The following is a 9,878-nucleotide window of genomic DNA, read 5'->3' as shown; positions in this document are numbered from 1 at the left end:
ATTAGTCTTAACAGTATCACAGATCTGCAATAATTCAGTTAAGAACTGAAAATGATCTTCAGATGGAAGTCCATGAAACTTGCAGTTCTGCTGCATCAGAGAAACTAATTGAGGTTTCAGCTCAAAGTTGTTTGCTCCAATGGCAGGAATGGAGATGCTTCTTCCATGTAAATTGGAATTAGGTGCAGTAAAGTCACCAAGCATCCTCCTTGCATTATTATTATTTTCAGCTGCCATCTCCTCTTCCTGTTCGAAAATTTCTGAAAGGTTATCTCTGGATTGTTGTAATTTAGCTTCTCTTAATTTTCTCTTCAGAGTCCTTTCAGGTTCTGGATCTGCTTCAACAAGAATGTTCTTGTCCTTGCTCCTGCTCATATGACAAAGAAGAGGGCATAGAAAAAATAATAATAATAATATAGATCCTTTATACCACAGTATAGAGGTCCTTATGTTAGTAGAAGAAAAGAAGAAAAAATCTGAACTCAGAGAAAGAGAGGGTTCGGATTTTTGGTGGTGTGAGGAAGAGATGTTAGTAGATGAATAAATAAGTAGAAGGGGATGAGAGAGAAGGAATTTTCGAAAATAATTTTTTGAAAAAGAGTTAGTGATTTTTGAAAATAGTTTTTGAAAAAGGTTAGTAGTTTTTTCGAAAATTCAAAATAAAAATAAAATAATTAGTTAATTAAAAAGAATTTTTGAAAAAGGGGGAAGATATTTTCGAAAATAGAGAGAGAGAGTTAGTTAGGTAGTTTTGAAAGAGATAAGAAACAAACAAAAAATTTAGTTAGTTAGTTGAAACAAATTTTGAAAAGGTGAGAAGTTAGGAAGTTAGAAAAGATATTTTGAAATCATATTTTGAAAAAGATAAGATAAGAAGATATTTTTGAAAAGATATGATAGAAATTAGTTTTTGAAAAAAAGATTTGATTTTTTTGAAATCACAATTAATGACTTGATTCACAAGAAATCACAAGATATGATTCTAGAACTTAAAGTTTGAATCTTTCTTAACAAGAAAGTAACAAACTTGAAATTTTTGAATCAAAACATTAATTGTTATTGTTATTTTCAAAAATTTGTGATAAAAATAAGAAAAAGATTTTTGAAAAATTTTTGGAATTTTCGAAAATAACTAAGAAATTTGAAAAAGATTTGATTTTTGAAAAAGATTTTGAAAAAGAGAAGATTTTCAAATTGAAAATTTGATTTGACTCATAAGAAACAACTTGATTTTAAAAATTTTTGAAAAAGTCAATCCAAATTTTCGAATTTAATGAGAGAAAAAGGGAAAGATATTTTTTTGATTTTTGAATTTTTATGATGAGAGAGAGAAAAACAAGAAAAATGTGCAATGCATGAGAATTTTAGATCAAAACATGTGATGCATGCAAGAATGCTATGAATGTCAAGATGAACACCAAGAACACTATGAAGATCATGATGAACATCAAGAACATATTTTTGAAAAATTTTTAATGCAAAGGAAACATGCAAGACACCAAACTTAGAATTCTTTAATGCTTAGACACTAAGAATTCAAGAATGCGTATGAAAAACAAGAAAAGACACAAAACATGCAAATGCAAAGATCAAACAAGAAGACTTACCAAGAACAGCTTGAAGATCATGAAGAACACTATGAATGCATGAATTTTCGAAAAATGCAAGATGCACATGCAATTGACACCAAACTTATAACATGACACAAGACTCAAACAAGAAACACAAAAAAATATTTTTGATTTTTATGATTTTCTAATTTTTTTGTATTTTTATTATTATTTTTTTTTCGAAAACAGATGAGAAAATTTTTTGAAAGATTTTTGAAAAATTTTTGAAAACAAAACAAAAAGAAAATTACCTAATCTGAGCAACAAGATGAACCGTCAGTTGTCCAAACTCGAACAATCCCCAGCAATGGCGCCAAAAACTTGGTATGCGAAATTGCTACTCAGGTTGTGAATTGTTGTTCGAAATTGATTCCCTGGCAATGGCACCAAAAACGGATGCACAGAATCATGGTCTAAACATATCTTCACAACTTCGCATAACTAACCAGCAAGTGCACTGGGTCGTCCAAGTAATACCTTACGTGAGTAAGGGTCGAATCCCACGGAGATTGTCGGTATATCACATTCAGATTGAAGTACGAATGAATATCTTGGAAGCGAAACAAGATGAATTGAATAGAAAACAGTAGTACTTTGCATTAATCTTTGAGGAACAGCAGAGCTCCACACCTTAATCTATGGAGTGTAGAAACTCTACCGTTAATTATACATAAGTGAAAGTCCAGGCATGGCCGAGAGGCCAGCCCTCAAACGTGATCTAAGATAGCATACAACTGATCAAAGGTACCTAATACAATAGTAAAAGGTCCTATTTATAATAAACTAGCTACTAGGGTTTACAGAAGTAAGTAATTGATGCATAAATCCACTTCCAGGGCCCACTTGGTGTGTGCTTGGGCTGAGCTTTGAGTGTTGCACGTATAGAGGTCCTTCTTGGAGCTGAACGCCAGCTTTTGTGCCAGTTTGGGCGTTCAACTCTGGTTTTGGATCCTTTTCTGGCGCTGGACGCCAGAATTGGGCAGAGAGCTGGCGTTGAATGCCAGTTTGCGTCGTCTAAACTTGGCCAAAGTATGGACTATTATATATTTCTGGAAAGCCCTGGATGTCTACTTTCCAACGCAATTGGAAGCGCGCCATTTTGAGTTCTGTAGCTCCAGAAAATCCATTTTGAGTTCAGGGAGGTCAGAATCCAACAGCATCAGCAGTGCTTCTTCAACCTCTGAATCTGATTTTTGCTCAAGTCCCTCAATTTCAGCCAGAAAATACCTGAAATCATAGAAAAATACACAAACTCATAGTAAAGTCCAGAAATGTGAATTTAACATAAAAACTAATGAAAACATCCCTAAAAGTAACTAGATCCTACTAAAAACATACTAAAAACAATGCCAAAAAGCGTATAAATTATCCGCTCATCAGGTGTTCGCATGCCTTGTGTGAGCGAACGAAATTGGAAAATTTTACACTTGTGCGTATGCACACCTCTATGCGTACGCACATATTTTGAAAATCTTCCTGGGCGTGCACAAGCACACCCCTGTGCGTACGCACATGCCCTGTTTTTCAACTAAAATCTTGTTTTTAATTGTTTTGCCTTCCCAATAAGTTTGTAAACTTCTGTGACACTTATTTCAGAATTTTTGTCTTGTTTTTGGATGTTAAAACATAGAGAAGTTCTTAGGTGGAATTCTTTGGGTATTACCTTGAAAACTTAGAGAACAGAGGCTTAGGTTTCTGGTGTATTGAGGATGAGTTTTGTTGAGAGAGAAGGAAGAGTAGTGAATTTGGTGATTGCTGGCAATGAATTGAGAAACTGATGAACTAATGAGTTCGGAATGGAAATTATGAATTGACAGTGGTTGAGATGAGTCGAGAACTCGGAGTTGCAATGATGAATCATTGATATAATGAAATAATGAATTTTTGAAAAACCATTGCTGTAACATTTTAAATTGAGATTGTTGAGACGCTATGTGCCTGGCCGAGATGGTGGTTGGATCCCACCTGTCGAGGTAGCGGCGGTGGCGTAAGGGCGGTGGTTCATTCCGCTTGCGTTGAGATGTGAGGTCTGTGACAAGAGTATCCCGCTTGCATCCCTTCGGATCACTACAGTGTGCAGGCACAAAATCCTAGACGGTGTTCCGAGCACCATATCTCGGGGGTTCCCATTATGATTCCAAAGGGCGACATCTCCATGGAGATGTGTCGGGTTGGCAGTTGAACCGACATTGTGATATCACAACCAATAGGACAGGCATTCATCATATGCATCTTCTATCTGTTTGTTTACTTTGCTAACTTGAATTTGCTTGCCTACCTGTATAACATGTCTAATTGCCAAATTGAATTACTTGTCATATATGCCTATACTTGTGTTTTACTTGCATTGATATTAATTGTGTATTCTACTGGGATTGAGGAGGTTCGGAAGGTGGTGGCGATGGGATCGCATGGAGGATAGGTTGGTGAATGTTGTGGGACAGCGAAGAGTTGTTAGTTTAGAAATCCACTAGTTAGAATACCCCTTTATTATGTTAAGGTTTAATTTATTCTTTAATGTTTTAGTTATGCTTTAAGATGAATCTTGTGACGGATATGAAGTTCTGGGATTGCCTCTGGCGTCTCAGAGTCTTATATCTTACATCACTGGGCACTGTTACCATACTGAGAACCTCTGGTTCTCATACCATATTCTGTTGTTGTTTTTCAGATGCAGGTCGCAACCCACCTCGGTGAGTTGCTTGGTGGTGACAAAGCGGAGGATCTCCATTCTGTTTTGAAATCCTTTTGATTATTTTGCTTTGTTCTCTCATCTTTACTTTTGCCTAGAGGCTTATTTTGAGAGAGAAACTTGTATAAACTATTTATTTTACTTTCAAAATTTTGTATTGTCTATATATAGATAGCCGGCTTAAACTCCGCGAGTCGTGGCTAGATCTTTATACTATTATACTCTGCTATTTTGTTATATTATATCTATTTTTCTTGTGCGTTAAGTTTGTAGCTTCATGAGTACGTTTTGCACTTTTCAAATCATGTTTTTGAATTGTATCCTTCATCGGGCTTCTAGAATATATTACTTCTTCTATATATATGTATAAGCTTTAGACTTGTCGTAACCTTTGATTAACCTTTGCTTTACGACACGAGGTAAGGCTTAGGGTAATTAGGGTGTTACTTCTTTGTCAGCAGAGAGGAGGTCATCTTTGCTTCTCTCTAGCAATCTTTTTCTCATAAACAATATCGCGATACTGTTCCCGCTCTTTTGCCTTTTTAATCAGATTTTGGATATACCTTGCTGATAAACCACTATTTTATGATTTATCTTGTGTTTAATTGAGTGGTTTCATCAAGTCTTCACCACTTATTCATACTAATTGCATGGTTTTATATTTCCCTTCCTAGTTTCACTCTATGGTTGAAAACATGCTTCCTAGAGATCTTTAATTTGTGTATTTTAATTCTCTTTTATACCATTCGATGTCGTGATCCGTATGTTAAGTGTTTCAGGCTTCATAGGGCAGGAATGGCTTAGAAATGGGAGAGGAAGCTTGCAAAAATGGAAGGAACACAAGAAACTAAGGAGATGACCAGCGAGCATCGACGCGCATGCATGGCTCATGCGTGCGCGCGACATGGAGGAAATTGTAGCGATGCGTGCGCGTGCCTGAGGCGTACGCGTGGATTGGAGTCTGTACAAAAGACGCGAACCGTGACTGACGCGTATGCGTGACCTGCGTGATCTGCAGAATTAACAGAAAATGCTGGGGGCAATGTCGGGCCGTGTTTTGACCTAGTTCTCGGCCCAGAAACACAGAATAAAGCCAGGGAACTTGCAGAGACTCAACACACATACACACATTCTCATTAGGATAGTTTTTAGGTTTTAGATCTGAATCTAGAGAGAATTTACTTTTCCTCTAGGTTTTCTTTACATTCATAGTTCATTAGTTTATTGCTTTTGCTTTTGGATATTGAAAAGTCATCACTTCCGTTGAAGATACTATTCTAGTTTGTTTCTTTACTTGCTCTTTTATTTATTCCATATTCTCAATTTCTTGTTTAGAGTGGTAATTAGATTATTTTCATGGATTGTTAATGCAAAGGATTACTTTTACTTTTAATTAATTTTGAATATATATTTTATTTAAATTATTATGTCTCTTTTCTATTCCAAACTCCCAATAACGAAGATGATATCCATGTCAATAGAGTAGATTCCCTACTTGACATGGGGTTGATTAAGAGGAGACATTTGAGTTGGAATGCTCGAGTGGTTAGTTAAATTGGAAGTTGTTGGCTAATTCTGTATTTACTAACGCTAGACCTTCCCAAAGGAGAGGACTAGGTTTTGCGAATAAGAGTTAGCTCAATCAATTGACTTTCCTTTATTTAGTAAGGGTTAACTAAGTGAAAATAACAACCTCTTTATACTACACTTGAGAGAATTCTAACAAGGACAGAACTTCCAATTAATCATTCCCCCAGTCAAGGCTTTTTAATTTGAATAATATAAATTTCTTTTAATTTTCATTGCACTAAATTACAATTGTTTATTTTCTGTTAATCAACTCTCAAAACTCTCGGAAAACTCCTGATTAATAAATTAGCACCCTTTCTAGCAACTCGTTGGGAGACGACCTGGGACTCATACTCCCAGTATTTTTATTTAAAACTTTTGTGACAACCTTTCTAAATTGATGCGGCGGATTTTTCTGGTTAAGAGCTATACTCGCAACGCTGTTCTTATATTACAATCTCTTAATTGGTCTAACTTCTGCCACGCACCACTTGCTGCATCACAATTTGCAAGATGATTATTAGCAATGTCAATTGACATGAAACTGAAATTTTTTTTTGACAAACAAAAGTAGTAATAATAATAATAACAATAATAATTAATAAAATATAACACAAAAAATTAATTTTAACCATAAAACAAGAAACAACTTTAAGTATTAAAACAAAGTGTTGATTACGAATCAACCTTGCCTCAAGAAGGGCCGCATGTCATTGTGACAATCCAGCTATCAATACCATATGGAAGGAAAATATATAATTTTAGATTATGTTGTTATATCTTTATAAATTGGACTTTTCCTGTGCAAATGTGTCTTATTATTAATGCAAGAGGCCATTCGTGTCATATTAAATCAATCAGTCTTATTACTAATGCAATATATCAATCAATCAACAAATTCAATTCAATTGATCACAAGTAGTCTAGTTGACATGAGTAGGCACTTGAGTAAACTAACCTGATTATCCCAATACCACGAGAAAATAACTAAAATTTCCAGTCAAGGTGCACTCGATGATTAGTATCTGAACAATTTAATTTGACTTAATTAGGCTCAGAAATACATGCATGAAAATGCTAAACGATTAATTTAGAATAGGTTTAATTACTCTGTTGGTCCCTATAGTTTCACCAAATTTTTAATTAGGTCCCTATACTTTTTTTCCATTCAATTGGGTCCCTACACTGCTTTTAATTTTGTAATTACGTCCTTTTCATGTTAAAAATGTTAAAATTAACATAATATTTTTACCAGAATGCATGCGGTCAAAGATTTAATTAAGTTTTTAATTATAAATACCTTCAATTTGCGAATAAATATTCAGTTAACTCTAATATTTTTTACACTATGAAGGACTTAATTATAAAATTATAGTAGTGTAGGGATCCAATTGAAAGGAAAAAAAGTATAGGGACCTAATTAAAAATTTGGTGAAACTATAGGGACCAACAGAGTAATTAAACCTTTAGAATAACAATTGGATGCCTGTTTACCTGAAGCACAAATGTCACTCCAAAAATTCCCATGAAGAGACAACTTAGTCACTCCCTTGAAGACATTCATTTGATCTATTTTCTAGCATTGAACTCGTTAAATATCTGAGTCAAAACATTACAATAACTACTATCCCAATAAGAATCTAGTATGCTGTATTATACTATAAAATTATTTTGTTGCAAAGGATGGGGATGGAACAGAGACACATTGTATAAAGAAATTGCCGATTTATCTCCAAATTAAACAATTAATTAAATAGGTTTTCACTACTTACTTGGCATAGAACGAATGTGTTGAATATTAAAAGTATTCTTCACTTGTAAGGAGTGAGATTTAGAATCTTGATCATCACCTAGATTAATACTTTGCCAACCGAAATTAAGAATGAGAAGAATGGTCACTTGATAGATAGCCTGGGAAAGCAAATATATAAAAAGATCATAAAGTGATAGGATCCAAAGAGATATATATAATATGTTTCCAGGCTACACACAACTAGATGATGATCCACAACAGAATAATGTGTAAGTTTAATTTCTCCGCACGGTATTAAGAATGATGTACTCTAGCTACTACCTGTATCATCAAGTTCCTCCACATGACATTAGTTATAAGAGATTCCCTAAAAGATTGAGCAAGAGCACAGAGTGTGAAATTAAGACGAGAGACATTGTAAAAGGCATAAATCAGATCCAAATGAAGCAATACAAACCTTCAGCGAATCGGTGATCTGCGCATAAGGCTGTCAGTTGGTGGTTTCGTAGAATTGCACCTAAACAAGGGAATTCTCCAATGGAATTGCACCTTTTTCCTAGAATCAAAGAAAATAGCAAAATTCCATTAATGGAAATGTAAAGAACAGGAAAACACACTTGGTATACTAAACTAATAATATCTTAGAATTGACTATTAAAGATTTGAATATTCATACTAGCAGCAACTAAACAAACTGTATTTACCACGAGATCATCCAAATCAAACATATAATTTATTTAAAAATAAAGTCAATTCTTAAATTCAAGTCCTGAAACTTGAAATTAAACAAGTATACCAATAAATTATTAAGACCATCAGCAATCCAGAGACAACAAATTGCATCAATTTTAGAAATGAACCTACTTAGGATACACTTGCTTAGATAACATAAGCCTAGATAACATTTTGACATACTTAGGATACACTTGCTTTATCAACCAAGTAGAAAAGGCACTTGTTAGTTGTTACTTCTAATCCAAACATGAACAATATATATTGATGAAAAAAACTACAAATGAATCAATGAACATACAAGTATACAAGGCACTGTATGCCAAGTAAGGAACATACTACATAAAAGTAAAACACTTTCCCATTTAAATAATTAAACATTAGCTAGAAACCTTATAGAATAATAAGGAATTAAGAAAACTTACAAAATCTAGCAAATGTAATAGAAAGCATAACAGTACAAACAATGATAAGGGCCAATCTCCTACAAGCCATAGCTGATCTTTGTTAATTATCTATAAATATACAAATAAAATGGTATACATATAGTTAATTATTATTATAACAGTAGATGATGAATGATCCAATACAGAAGCCATCAATGGAGAAGAAAACTCAGAGCATAGACAGTGAATCAGAAAATGGTGACACAACAAAGAGGGCACAGGATTCGGTAGTCCAAGAACCTTTAGACCACTTAGTAGTCCAAACTAAAAACATATTTTTGGAGTTTTTTTATCAATTACTACGTAGTCCTTGAACTAATTTTAATTACAAATTAACCCCATATATTTTATTTAATTATAAAAATAATTTTTTATTTTATAAATTATTATTTTATCAATTATCTATTATATTTATTAACAATCAAATACAAAAATAACAACCAATTATATCCTCCATTCATCCTAATAATTCCAATTGATTAAAAAATTAACTTTGATCTCGTTACGTTCGTCCATGGCTTCCAAATCGTTGTTACTCAATCGATTGAATTCACAAAAACAACATGGATTTGCCAAATACAATCGATTGGAAAGTGATGACATTAAAGTTTTAGCCAAATTCAATCGATTGGTAATGTAATCCAATCGATTGGAAGGTGATGAAGTTGAATGTTTTGCCAATTTCAATCGCGATTGAAATTGGCAAAACATTCAACTTCATCACCTTCCAATCGATTGGATTACATTACCAATCGATTGAATTTGGCTAAACCTTCAATGTCATCACTTTCCAATCGATTGTATTTGGCAGATCCATGTTGTTTTCGTGAATTCAATCAATTGAGTAACAACAACAATCGATTATTTTGAGGCATTCATTCGATTGGAAAGTATAAACAATCGATTGGTTTAAACTTTTTACCATTCTACCTTACAACTTTCAATCGATTGTTTTGTGATATAGTGTAAACCAATCGATTGAATTTCAAGGAAACACGATTTGGAAGCCATGGACGAATGTAATGAGATCAAAGTTAATTTTTTAATCAATTGAAATTATTAGGATGAATGGAGGA

At 33.7% G+C, this 9,878-nt stretch overlaps 1 long non-coding RNA gene across 1 annotated transcript; it reads right to left on the bottom strand.

Annotated features, from left to right (window-relative positions):
* Nucleotides 7,700-8,130, bottom strand: LOC110268296. The gene is made up of 3 exons (XR_002356469.1): nt 8,082-8,130; nt 7,946-7,991; nt 7,700-7,782 (listed from the first exon to the last, which is right to left on the bottom strand). It is a non-coding gene; the product is annotated as an uncharacterized LOC110268296 (long non-coding RNA).

This window comes from Arachis ipaensis, chromosome B10 (genome assembly GCF_000816755.2).
Source record: "Arachis ipaensis cultivar K30076 chromosome B10, Araip1.1, whole genome shotgun sequence".
Lineage (NCBI taxonomy): Eukaryota > Viridiplantae > Streptophyta > Magnoliopsida > Fabales > Fabaceae > Arachis > Arachis ipaensis.
Note: the sequence above shows the minus strand (reverse complement) of the source record. Positions and strands in the feature narration are given on the sequence as shown.